We start from the raw sequence: 12830 nt of genomic DNA, 5'->3' as shown, positions 1-12830 counted from the left end.
GAAACCAGGTGTGTAGAAAACAAAGACAAAATAAATGAAAAATGAAAAGTGGATCGGCGATGGCTAAAAAAACGGTTACCTTGACCGCCGAACGCCGCCCGTACAAGGAGAGGGACCGACTTCGGCGGAAGTCGTGACAGCACCTGTTAATTGAAATGCATTCCATGCATCCTCATGCAGCTGGTTGAGAGAATGCCAAGAGTGTTCAAAGCGGTCATCAAGGCAAAGGCTGGCTACTTTGAAGAATCTCAAATATAAATAACATTTTGATTTGTTTAACACTTTTTTGGTTACTACATGATTCCATGTATGTTATTTCATCGTTTTGATGTCTTCACTATTATTCTACAATGTAGAAAATAGGAAAAAAAAAAAAACCTTGTCCAAACTTTTGACTGGCCACTTTACCCTGTCTGTCCCCCCTCTTTATTGACGCAATCTCTCCAAACCTCTCAGATTCCTTCCAGTGACAAAGAGCGCCATCACTCCCCAAGCCCCCCCTTCACCTCTCCTGCCTCTTCCAAGTCTCTTCATCTCCCCACCTCTCCTGCCTCCTCCTCAAAGTCTCTTCTCCCCACCTCTCCTGCCTCTTCCAAGTCTCTTCATATCCCCACCTCTCCTGCCTCCTCCTCAAAGTCTCTTCTCCCCACCTCTCCTGCATCTTCCAAGTCTCTTCATCTCCCCACCTCTCCTGCCTCTTCCAAGTCTCTTCATCTCCCCACCTCTCCTGCCTCTTCCAAGTATCTTCATCTCCCCACCTCTCCTGCCTCTTCCAAGTCTCTTCATCTCCCCACCTCTCCTGCCTCTTCCAAGTCTCTTCATATCCCCACCTATCCTGCCTCTTCCAAGTCTCTTCATCTCCCCACCTGCCTTCATCTCCCCACCTCTCCTGCCTCTTCCAAGTCTCTTCATCTCCCCACCTCTCCTGCCTCTTCCAAGTCTCTTTATCTCCCCACCTCTCCTGCCTCTTCCAAGTCTCTTCATCTCCCCATCTCTCCTGCCTCTTCCTCAGTCTCTTCTCCCCACCTCTCCTGCCTCCCCTATCTAACTCCCCTCTTCCCCCATTTCCCCTCTTCCCTGTGTGTGCGCCTTACCTCTCCAATTGCCAGTTGTTACACTTTTCTCCCATCCATCTGTCTTAACTGCTCTCCTCTCCAACATTGTGTCAATAACCACATTTCCATCCACAGTTTTTATGCGAGTAAAGTCATAAAAAAATCTCAACAGTTGTGATGGAACCAGGAATTTTAAGTACAATTTGATAAATGGCGACAGATAATTTGCTTGTTCAGTAATGGTGAGATCTTTATACGTTGATCAATTGAATTATGCGAGAAATGGAGGAGGAAATGCCTTTATGCGCAAATATTGATATAATAACCAAAATATCGAAGTAAACTTGGAGTCACACAATGATATGGTGTGTGGTCCCCCCATTACGACTCGGGAAACCATGCAGTTATGCTACAGATTAAATAAATGATGATGCACTTCACAGGGGGGTGAAAGTGCAAAGTGATGAGCTTGATGCTCCTTTAAATATTGAGGGTCTTATTCTGGAGACATGATGATCGATGATTGATTGTGGCCTGTGGAATGTTGTCCCACTCCTCTTCGATGGCTGTGCGAAGATCCAGAGCATCCCAAACATGCTCAATGGGTGACATGTCTGGTGAGTATGCAGTCCATGGAAGAACTGGGACATTTTCAGCTTCCAGGAATTGTGTCCAGATCCTTGTGCCGTGCGTTATCGTGATGAAACATGAGGTGATGGCAGTAGATGAATGGCACTACAATGGGCCTCTGGATCTTGTCACAGTATCTCTGTACATTCAAATACATGCCATTGATAAAATGCAATTGTGTCGTCCGTATCTTATGCCTGCCCATAACATAACCCCACCGTCACCACGGGGAACTCTGTTCACAACGTTGACATCAGAAAACCTCTCTCCCACATCATACATGCTTCTGCCATCTGCCCTGTACTGTTGAAACCGGGATTCATCTGTGAAGAGCATTTTCCCACTGATGTCGGTTACGACGCCGAACTGCTTTCAGGTCAAGACCCTGGTGAGGACAACGAGCATGCAGATGAGTAATCCTGAGACGGTTTCTGACAATTCTTTGGTTGTGTAAACCCACAGTTTCATCAGCTATCCGGTTTGCTGTTCTCAGACGATCCCGCAGGTGAAGAAGCCGGATGTGGAGGTCTTTGGCTGGCGGGTTACATGTCTTTGGTTGTGAGGCTGGTTTGACATACTGCAATGTTCTCTAAAACGCATTGGAGTCGGCATCCAATTCTCTGGCAACAGCTCTGGTGGACGGACATTCCTGCAGTCAGCATGCCAATTGCACGCTCCCTCAAAACTTGAGACATCTGTGGCATTCTGTTGTGTGACAAAACTACACATTTTAGAGTGAGTGGCCTTTTATTGTCCCCAGCACAAGTGTCATGATCAGGCTGTTTAATCATCTTCTTGATATGACACACCTATCAGGTGCATGGATTATCTTGGCAAATGAGAAATGGTCATTAACAGGGATGTTAACAAATTTGTGCACAAAATCTGAGAGAAACAAGCTTTTTTGTGCATTTCTGCAATATTTTATTTCAGCTCATGAAACATGGGACCAACACTTCACATGTTGCGTTTATATTTTTGTTCAGTATATTTTTATGTGCACTACGTCATCACGCACAGCCTTCTATCCTCAACAAGTCCATTTGATGGAAACGCATCTCTGGTGGGAAAATGTTGCATATTCTTTTTATGCAGATTTTTGAATATTCTAATGAAAATCTATCACCAATTGGATGGAAACCTAGCTTGTGTTCCTCTCCTATTCTGCTTCTGCTTCTCTTGGCTCTCCCATCTCCTCTTTGGTTCTCTTTAACCACATGGAAGAGGAACCCCACAGAAGGGTGAACTCATCCAAGCCTTCATAATGGTGTACAGTATGTGATTGATAGTATCAGTTAGCCTTGGAGAGGTGGTCTAAATTCAGCTGACCGAATGGTAGTTTTAGTACTCTATTTCAAGTGGCTGACTTTGTGCCTCACTCCTTGAAACCTCTATTTCTTACTAATACCTCTCTCAGCCCTTCCCTCTCCCACACCATTTCCCAAAAGTGATCCAATACAGGCCGCTGAGAGTGTTGTCCTGAGGAAGGTCAAAGCTCAGCCCCTCATCCCACACAAGAACACATTGATTCAGTTGGATATTCATTTCAAATACCTGTTACAATCCAGACCATTGATTTCACCATCTCCTCTGATTAGGCGATTGAGGAGAACACTCCAATAGCAACGGGACTGATCACTGAGACTCGCCCCTCAGGACCGCTGGGAGAGAGAGACGGAGGAAGGGAGAGAGAAAGCAGGAGGGGGAAAGAGGGAGGGCGGGAAAAAGAGGGAGGGCGGGAGATAGAGGGAGGGACAGAGATGGCCGCCTCGCTTCGCGTTCCTAGGAAACTATGCAGTTTTTTGTTTTTTTACGTGTTATTTCTTACATTAGTACCCCAGGTCATCTTAGGTTTCATCACATACAGTCGAGAAGAACTACTGAATATAAGATCAGCGTCAACTCACCATCAGTACGACCAAGAATACGCTTTTCGCGACGCGGATCCTGTGCTCTGCCTTACAAACAGGACAACGGAGTGGATCCCATGCAGCGACCCAAAAAAACGACTCCGAAAAAGAGGGAAACGAGGCGGTCTTCTGGTCAGACTCCGGAGACGGGCACATCGTGCACCATTCCCTAGCATTCTTCTTGCCAATGTCCAGTCTCTTGACAACAAGGTTGATGAAATCCGAGCAAGGGTAGCATTCCAGAGGGACATCAGAGACTGTAACGTTCTTTGCTTCACGGAAACGTGGCTTACTGGAGAGACGCTATCCGAAGCGGTGCAGCCAACAGGTTTCTCCACGCATCGCGCAGACAGGAAAAAACATCTTTCTGGTAAAAAGAGGGGCGGGGGCGTATGCCTTATGGCTAACGTGACATGGTGTGATGAAAGAAACATACAGGAACTCAAATCCTTCTGTTCACCTGATTTAGAATTCCTCACAATCAAATGTAGACCGCATTATCTACCAAGAGAATTCTCTTCGTGTAACGGTGTTCGTCTATAGGAGGAGAAGAAGCGGACCAAAGCGCAGCGTGGTGGTTACTCATGTTCTTTAATTAATGGAAACTGAACGATACATGAAATAACTTAACTCTACAAAACAACAAACGGAACGTGAAAACCTATACAGCCTATCCTGTGACAACAAACACAGTGACAGGAACAATCACCCACAAACAAACAGTGAAACCCAGGCTACCTAAGTATGATTCTCAATCAGAGACAACTAATGACACCTGCCTCTGATTGAGAACCATACTAGGCCGAAAACATAGAACTGACCCAAAACATAGAAAAACGAACATAGACTGCCCACCCAACTCACGCCCTGACCATACTAAATAAATACAAAAACAAAGGAAATAGAGGTCAGAACGTGACAGTACCCCCCCCCAAAGGTGCGGACTCCGGCCGCAAAACCTTGACCTATAGGGGAGGGTCTGGGTGGGCGTCTGTCCGCGGTGGCGGCTCTGGCGCGGGACGCGGACCCCACTTCGCCATTGTCTTAGTCCGCCGTATTGTCCGCCTCCGTGGCTTACTCCCCATGCCCACCCCTCTCAATGACCCCACTGGACAGAGGGGCTGCTTGGGACAGAGGGGCAGCTCGGGACAGAGGTGAAGCAGCAGCTCGGGACAGAGGGGCAGCTGCTCGGGACAGAGGGGCAGCTGCTCGGGACAGAGGGGCAGCTGCTCGGGACAGAGGGGCAGCTGCTCGGGACAGAGGGGCAGCTGCTCGGGACAGAGGGACAGCTGCTCGGGACAGAGGGACAGCTGCTCGGGACAGAGGGACAGCTGCTCGGGACGGAGGGGCAGCTGCTCCGGGCGGAGGGGCTCTAGCGGCCCCTGGCTGACTGGCGGCACTGGCGGCCCCTGGTTGACTGGCGGCACTGGCGGCCCCTGGCTGACGGGCGGCACTGGCGGCCCCTGGCTGACGGGCGGCACTGGCGGCCCCTGGCTGACGGGCGGCACTGGCGGCCCCTGCGGGCGGCACTGGCGGCCCCTGGCTGACGGGCGGCACTGGCGGCCCCTGGCTGACGGGCGGCACTGGCGGCCCCTGGCTGACGGGCGGCATTGGCGGCTCCTGGCAGACGGGCGGCACTGGCGGCGCTGGGCAGACGGGCGGCACTGGCGGCGCTGGGCAGAGGGCGGCGCTGGCGGCGCTGGGCAGACGGGCGGCGCTGGCGGCGCTGGGCATGGCGGCGTTGGGCAGACGGGCGGCGCTGGCGGCGCTGGGCAGACGTGGCGGCGTTAGACCCTCGCAAGAGGCGCCGGACAGGCGGGAGGCTGCAGAGGCGCCGGACAGGCGGGAGGCTCCGGCAGAGGCGCCGGACAGGCGGGAGGCTCCCAGAGGCGCCGGACAGGCCTCCGGCAGAGGCGCCGGACAGGCGGGAGGCTCAGAGGCGCCGGATGCAGCGCTGGAGAGGAGGAAGGCTCAGTGCTGGACAGGCGAGGCGCACTGTAGGCCTGATGCGTGGTGCTGGCACTGGTGGTACAGGACACGCACAGGAAGCCTTGTGCGGGGAGCTGCTACAGGGCTGGGGTGTGGAGGTGGTACTGGAAAGACCGGACCGTGCAGGCGCACTGGAGCTCTTGAGCACCGAGCCTGCCCAACCTTACCTGGTTGAATGCTCACGGTCGCCCTGCCAGTGCGGCGTGGTGGAATAGCCCGCACTGGGCTATGCAGGCGAACCGGAGACACCGAGCGCAAGGCTGGTGCCATGTAAGCCGGCCCAAGGAGACGCACTGGGGACCAGCTGCGTAGAGCCGGCTTCATGGCATTAGGCTCGACGCTCAATCTAGCCCGGCCGACACGCGGAGCTGGAATATACCGCACCGGGCTATGCACCCGCACTGGAGACACCGTGCGCACCACTGCATAACACGGTGCCTGTCCGGTCTCTCTAGCCCCCCGGTAAGCACAGGGAGTCTGCCCAGGTCTCCTACCTGGCGTAGCCATGTTAGCCCCCCCCCAAGAAATTTTTGGGGCTGCCTCTCGGGCTTCCTTCCGCGCCGCCGTGCCTGCTTCGCCAACTCCATTCTCTGATAGCCTTCAGCGCACTGCTCCATCGAATCCCAGGCGGGCTCCGGCACTCTCCCTGGGTCCGCCGCCCACCTGTCGATCTCCTCCCAAGTAGTATAACCCATGCCATTGCTGTCCATAACGTCCTCCCATGTCCATACCTCCTCGCGCTGCTCCTGCTGCTGCTTTCTCCGTTGCCCATTACCACACCGCTTGGTCCTGTTGTGGTGGGTGATTCTGTAACGGTGTTCGTCTATAGGAGGAGAAGAAGCGGACCAAAGCGCAGCGTGGTGGTTACTCATGTTCTTTAATTAATGGAAACTGAACGATACATGAAATAACTTAACTCTACAAAACAACAAACGGAACGTGAAAACCTATACAGCCTATCCTGTGACAACAAACACAGTGACAGGAACAATCACCCACAAACAAACAGTGAAACCCAGGCTACCTAAGTATGATTCTCAATCAGAGACAACTAATGACACCTGCCTCTGATTGAGAACCATACTAGGCCGAAAACATAGAACTGACCCAAAACATAGAAAAACGAACATAGACTGCCCACCCAACTCACGCCCTGACCATACTAAATAAATACAAAAACAAAGGAAATAGAGGTCAGAACGTGACACTTCGATTATAATCACAGCCGTATATATCCCCCCCCAAGCAGACACATCGTTGGCTCTGAATGAACTTTATTTGACTCTTTGCAAACTGGAAACCATTTATCCGGAGGCTGCATTCATTGTAGCTGGGGATTTTAACAAGGCTAATCTGAAAACAAGACTCCCCAAATTTTATCAGCATATCGATTGCGCAACCAGGGGTGGAAAGACCTTGGATCATTGTTACTCTAACTTCCGCGACGCATATAAGGCCCTGCCCCGCCCCCCTTTCGGAAAAGCTGACCACGACTCCATTTTGTTGATCCCTGCCTACAGACAGAAACTAAAACAAGAGGCTCCCACGCTGAGGTCTGTCCAACGCTGGTCCGACCAAGCTGACTCCACACTCCAAGACTGCTTCCATCACGTGGACTGGGACATGTTTCGTAAGACAACAACATTGACGAATACGCTGATTCGGTGTGCGAGTTCATTAGAACGTGCGTTGAAGATGTCGTTCCCATAGCAACGATTAAAACATTCCCTAACCAGAAACCGTGGATTGATGGCAGCATTCGTGTGAAACTGAAAGCGCGAACCACTGCTTTTAATCAGGGCAAGGTGTCTGGTAACATGACCGAATACAAACAGTGCAGCTATTCCCTCCGCAAGGCTATCAAACAAGCTAAGCGTCAGTACAGAGACAAAGTAGAATCTCAATTCAACGGCTCAGACACAAGAGGCATGTGGCAGGGTCTACAGTCAATCACGGACTACAGGAAGAAATCCAGCCCAGTCACGGACCAGGATGTCCTGCTCCCAGGCAGACTAAATAACTTTTTTGCCCGCTTTGAGGACAATACAGTGCCACTGACACGGCCTGCAACGAAAACTTGCGGTCTCTCCTTCACTGCAGCCGAGGTGAGTAAGACATTTAAACGTGTTAACCCTCGCAAGGCTGCAGGCCCAGACGGCATCCCCAGCCGCGCCCTCAGAGCATGCGCAGACCAGCTGGCCGGTGTGTTTACGGACATATTCAATCAATCCCTATACCAGTCTGCTGTTCCCACATGCTTCAAATCAAATCAAATCAAATCAAATTTTATTTGTCACATACACATGGTTAGCAGATGTTAATGCGAGTGTAGCGAAATGCTTGCTTCAAGAGGGCCACCATTGTTCCTGTTCCCAAGAAAGCTAAGGTAACTGAGCTAAACGACTACCGCCCCGTAGCACTCACTTCCGTCATCATGAAGTGCTTTGAGAGACTAGTCAAGGACCATATCACCTCCACCCTACCTGACACCCTAGACCAACTCCAATTTGCTTACCACCCAAATAGGTCCACAGACGATGCAATCTCAACCACACTGCACACTGCCCTAACCCATCTGGACAAGAGGAATACCTATGTGAGAATGCTGTTCATTGACTACAGCTCGGCATTCAACACCATAGTACCCTCCAAGCTCGTCATCAAGCTCGAGACCCTGGGTCTCGACCCCGCCCTGTGCAACTGGGTACTGGACTTCCTGACGGGCCGCCCCCAGGTGGTGAGGGTAGGCAACAACATCTCCTCCCCGCTGATCCTCAACACTGGGGCCCCACAAGGGTGCGTTCTGAGCCCTCTCCTGTACTCCCTGTTCACCCACGACTGCGTGGCCACGCACGCCTCCAACTCAATCATCAAGTTTGCGGACGACACAACAGTGGTAGGCTTGATTACCAACAACGACGAGACGGCCTACAGGGAGGAGGTGAGGGCCCTCGGAGTGTGGTGTCAGGAAAATAACCTCACACTCAACGTCAACAAAACTAAGGAGATGATTGTGGACTTCAGGAAACAGCAGAGGGAACACCCCCCTATCCACATCGATGGAACAGTAGTGGAGAGGGTAGCAAGTTTTAAGTTCCTCGGCATACACATCACAGACAAACTGAATTGGTCCACTCACACAGACAGCATTGTGAAGAAGGCGCAGCAGCGCCTCTTCAACCTCAGGAGGCTGAAGAAATTCGGCTTGTCACCAAAAGCACTCACAAACTTTTACAGATGCACAATCGAGAGCATCCTGGCGGGCTGTATCACCGCCTGGTACGGCAACTGCTCCGCCCTCAACCGTAAGGCTCTCCAGAGGGTAGTGAGGTCTGCACAACGCATCACCGGGGGCAAACTACCTGCCCTCCAGGACACCTACACCACCCGATGTCACAGGAAGGCCATAAAGATCATCAAGGACATCAACCACCCGAGCCACTGCCTGTTCACCCCGCTATCATCCAGAAGGCGAGATCAGTACAGGTGCATCAAAGCTGGGACCGAGAGACTGAAAAACAGCTTCTATCTCAAGGCTATCAGACTGTTAAACAGCCACCACTAACATTGAGTGGCTGCTGCCAACACACTGACACTGACTCAACTCCAGCCACTTTAATAATGGGAATTGATGGGAAATGATGTAAATATATCACTAGCCACTTTAAACAATGCTACCTTATATAATGTTACTTACCCTACATTATTCATCTCATAGGCATACGTATATACTGTACTCTATATCATCGACTGTATCCTTATGTAATACATGTATCACTAGCCACTTTAACTATGCCACTTTGTTTACATACTCATCTCATATGTATATACTGTACTCGATACAATCTACTGTATCTGCCTATGCTGCTCTGTACCATCACTCATTCATATATCCTTATGTACATATTCTTTATCCCCTCACACTGTGTACAAGACAGTAGTTTTGGAACTGTTAGTTAGATTACTTGTTGGTTATTACTGCATTGTCGGAACTAGAAGCACAAGCATTTCGCTACACTCGCATTAACATCTGCTAACCATGTGTATGTGACAAATAAAATTTGATTTGATTTGATTTGAGGTGCAGAGGAAGAGAGAGAGAGAGGACTTGACCTGGAGGGTATACTGTAGACATAGCTCTTGCCTGTCCATAACAAGAGGCACATGCATCAAGCTGAAACAGCTTATAAATACATGATTCACGCCTCAGTAATGGATACAGCCAGAGAATCTGAAAATCTGCTCATGCATTCCTCCCTGTCTGAGTTAACAATGACACACCTCACCATGTCTTTCAATCCTCTGACTTAATTGTGTGTGTGTGTGTGTGTGTGTGTGTGTGTGTGTGTGTGTGTGTGTGTGTGTGTGTGTTTGTGTGTGTGTGTGTGTGTGTGTGTGTTGGGGGGGGCGGGGTACAAAGCTCTAGTAGCCTACTCCTCACCACAAAGCCAATCGGCAACAGTCCAGCCGGTTATATTTCTGGCGCTTCTCTGTCACAAAGATGGCAAAAGTCCTTAATCCAGCCCTGCTCGGCCCCTCTCTCCCTCACTCTGTCTCTCTTTTGAGGGATAAAACAGCAATTGAAGAAGTAGCCCACCCCAGGGGTTGAAAGCTTGTATCCCGACCAGCTGTTTTCACTCAAAACATTGTCAGCTTGCCCAAACATGTCATAGGAAGTTATTTGTAACAAGGGGGATACGGAACTATCCTTTAAATCTGTCATCGGCCCAGGAAGGGAAGCACGCAGCTCACTTGCCGCTTGCCTCCGCTAGCCAATCAGACGCCGGGAAAGAAAAACAAATAGGAGGTGCCATGAATGAATGGCTCAGCATTGGCCGTTTCATCATCCTGGAGAGAGCCGGCGCTATGGCGACACCTCTGTGTCTCTCCCAGACGTGTTTCATAGTGCGCTGTCAGAGTTTATTTCTCTCCCTCTGTCTCTCTCCCTACCCTGTCTGTAACCATCTCTTATTTTATTACTTCCTCTCTCTCTCTTACATAACTTTATCCCATCAATATCTGATTAGGTTATTTCAGTGTGTACAGATGTGGGATCTTAATTCGAACCAGTTTGCTTCAGCAGGAAAATAATCCTGCAGCAACAGGAAATGTGCATTTTTATGTGGATTATTTCAAAAGCTTTATTATACCTCAAATAAACTACAAGATAAACATGTGCTGCATTGCAGGAAAGTTCTCCTGCAACAGGGTGAACAAATTAAGATCCTACATATGTACTGCAACAGCCCGTGCAGGATCTGTCAATCGTACGATTACTTACACAGGAACTCATCTTTGCTTTTCATCTGTGTTGTTTGTGTATGATAACAGAGAACGCAGTCATTGAACAGTGAGTCACAGCACTCGATCTTACCACCTCTCTGTGTGTCAAAACAAACCTTATTAAAAGATCAGAGATCCAAAGCCGACAATTGAATAATCAGGCAGTAAATCAAAGTCAAAATAATTTCCAAGTAATCTCTGGCACTGCAGGGGGCTCAGTTGGAGAAGCATCACAGAGAATGAATCATGTTCCTGCAGAGCTGCTGTTCTCGTTCCTCTCTACTACTCCCTCCCTGGGAATGTCGCAGTGGGTATGGAAACCACTTTGGCTGCGTGGTGAAACCCCTCTTATCCATTACGCATTGACATAGAATCAATGCTCGTGTGAGTGCACAGACACACACAGGCAAGCATGGACAGACACAGCAAATCGCAAGCATGGGCACACGCAAGCATGATTGCACAAACACACCCAGGCGGGCACGCTTGCACGTACGCACCCACCCACACACGCACACAAAGCAAGGGAAAGCCATTGTCAATTGTTGTAACCATTATTAACCATTATGTGTGGCTAATTTGTCCCATGCAATTTCCATCATGGTTGGGTGAGGGCGCGCAGAGAGATAGAACAAAGCCTAAGTGGTCACACTGCTTTCCCCGGCACAACCAGTTCCCAACCAGCACAGCCACAGACAGGATAAATGTCATCACACGGTCCAATCCAAGAGAGAGCAGAAAGTTCGAGAAAATGGGAGGGGGGGGGGCAACATCTGTTATAATATGAAATAAAACATTTAAAGAGTATTAAACTGTGTACTGCAACATCTGTCATGAATTATGACAGCGTAAGTCAGTCAAATATAGCATATCTTGAAGAAAATCAAACAACTTGTTTCCATGGTTTTAACGCCATGCTCCTGAAGCTCACCTGGTGTCCTGAGGAATGTGTGGTAGCCAGTCTAGTGGAGGCAGCAGATAGCGTGCAGTAGGGGTCGCCAGCGTTGATGAGAGCCTCTATGGCCCTCTGATAATGAAACATTGCATTGTGTAGTATTTTCTTGAACCCAGCTATAGCTCATTATGGTTTGGTTAGGCCTGGGGAAAGTTTTTGATTGGGAATGGTGGGCTAGCAGTTGAAAGACAAGAGTCACTCCCTTTTGACACACACAAACACTCTTACATACACACATAAGCACACACAGACATTCTTACACACACACACACACACACACACACACACACACACACACACACACACACACACACACACACACACACACACACACACACACACACACACACACACACACACACACACACACACACACACACACACACACACAGTACAAACACAGAGAGCTTGTGGGCTGTGGCTGCATGGGTGTTAGGGGGGCGCCACTGTGGTTGGATTGGGCTGCCTGGGAGCATAAAGTGGCCTTCTCACGGCTCTTTGGCCGGCTGGGTGGTCTTGCTCTGGGGTGTGTGGATGGGGCATGAGCAGACACTGGCCTAGGGAGGTCGGAAGAGGGTGTGTGTGGTGGCAAAGGCTGGCAAACAGCCTGGGCAGTGCCCACACAGGTAGCACCACAAACCCTCTGGCCATCTTCACTCGGACCCCCCCATGTACATACACCAGCCCCTTCCCCCGGAGGAACAATATTTTTCCAGAGACACCCGGACGTCGGAGCGTCTCTCTCTGTCTCAGAGGGTTACTCCCGGTCGCAGGCGGAGCACAGGATGGTCTCAGTACCCAAACAGGACCCGAGGAAACCTCAGCCACTTTTAGTCAATCAGGCCCCCAAACCCCCCTCCTCGTCTCTGGCTGCCAGGGGAAACAGAGAATCGTCTGATGAGAAAACGGGGAGGATAGCAGATTCTTTGGTTTTAAGTTGTGGCTGAGAGAAAAAATAAAAATGTCTTCCTCAAATGAGATTTCAACAGTCAGATATACGACCTGTCA

Source organism: Oncorhynchus clarkii, chromosome 25 (assembly GCF_045791955.1).
Source record: "Oncorhynchus clarkii lewisi isolate Uvic-CL-2024 chromosome 25, UVic_Ocla_1.0, whole genome shotgun sequence".
Classification (NCBI taxonomy): Eukaryota; Metazoa; Chordata; class Actinopteri; order Salmoniformes; family Salmonidae; genus Oncorhynchus; species Oncorhynchus clarkii.
This window is presented reverse-complemented; position numbering follows the sequence as displayed.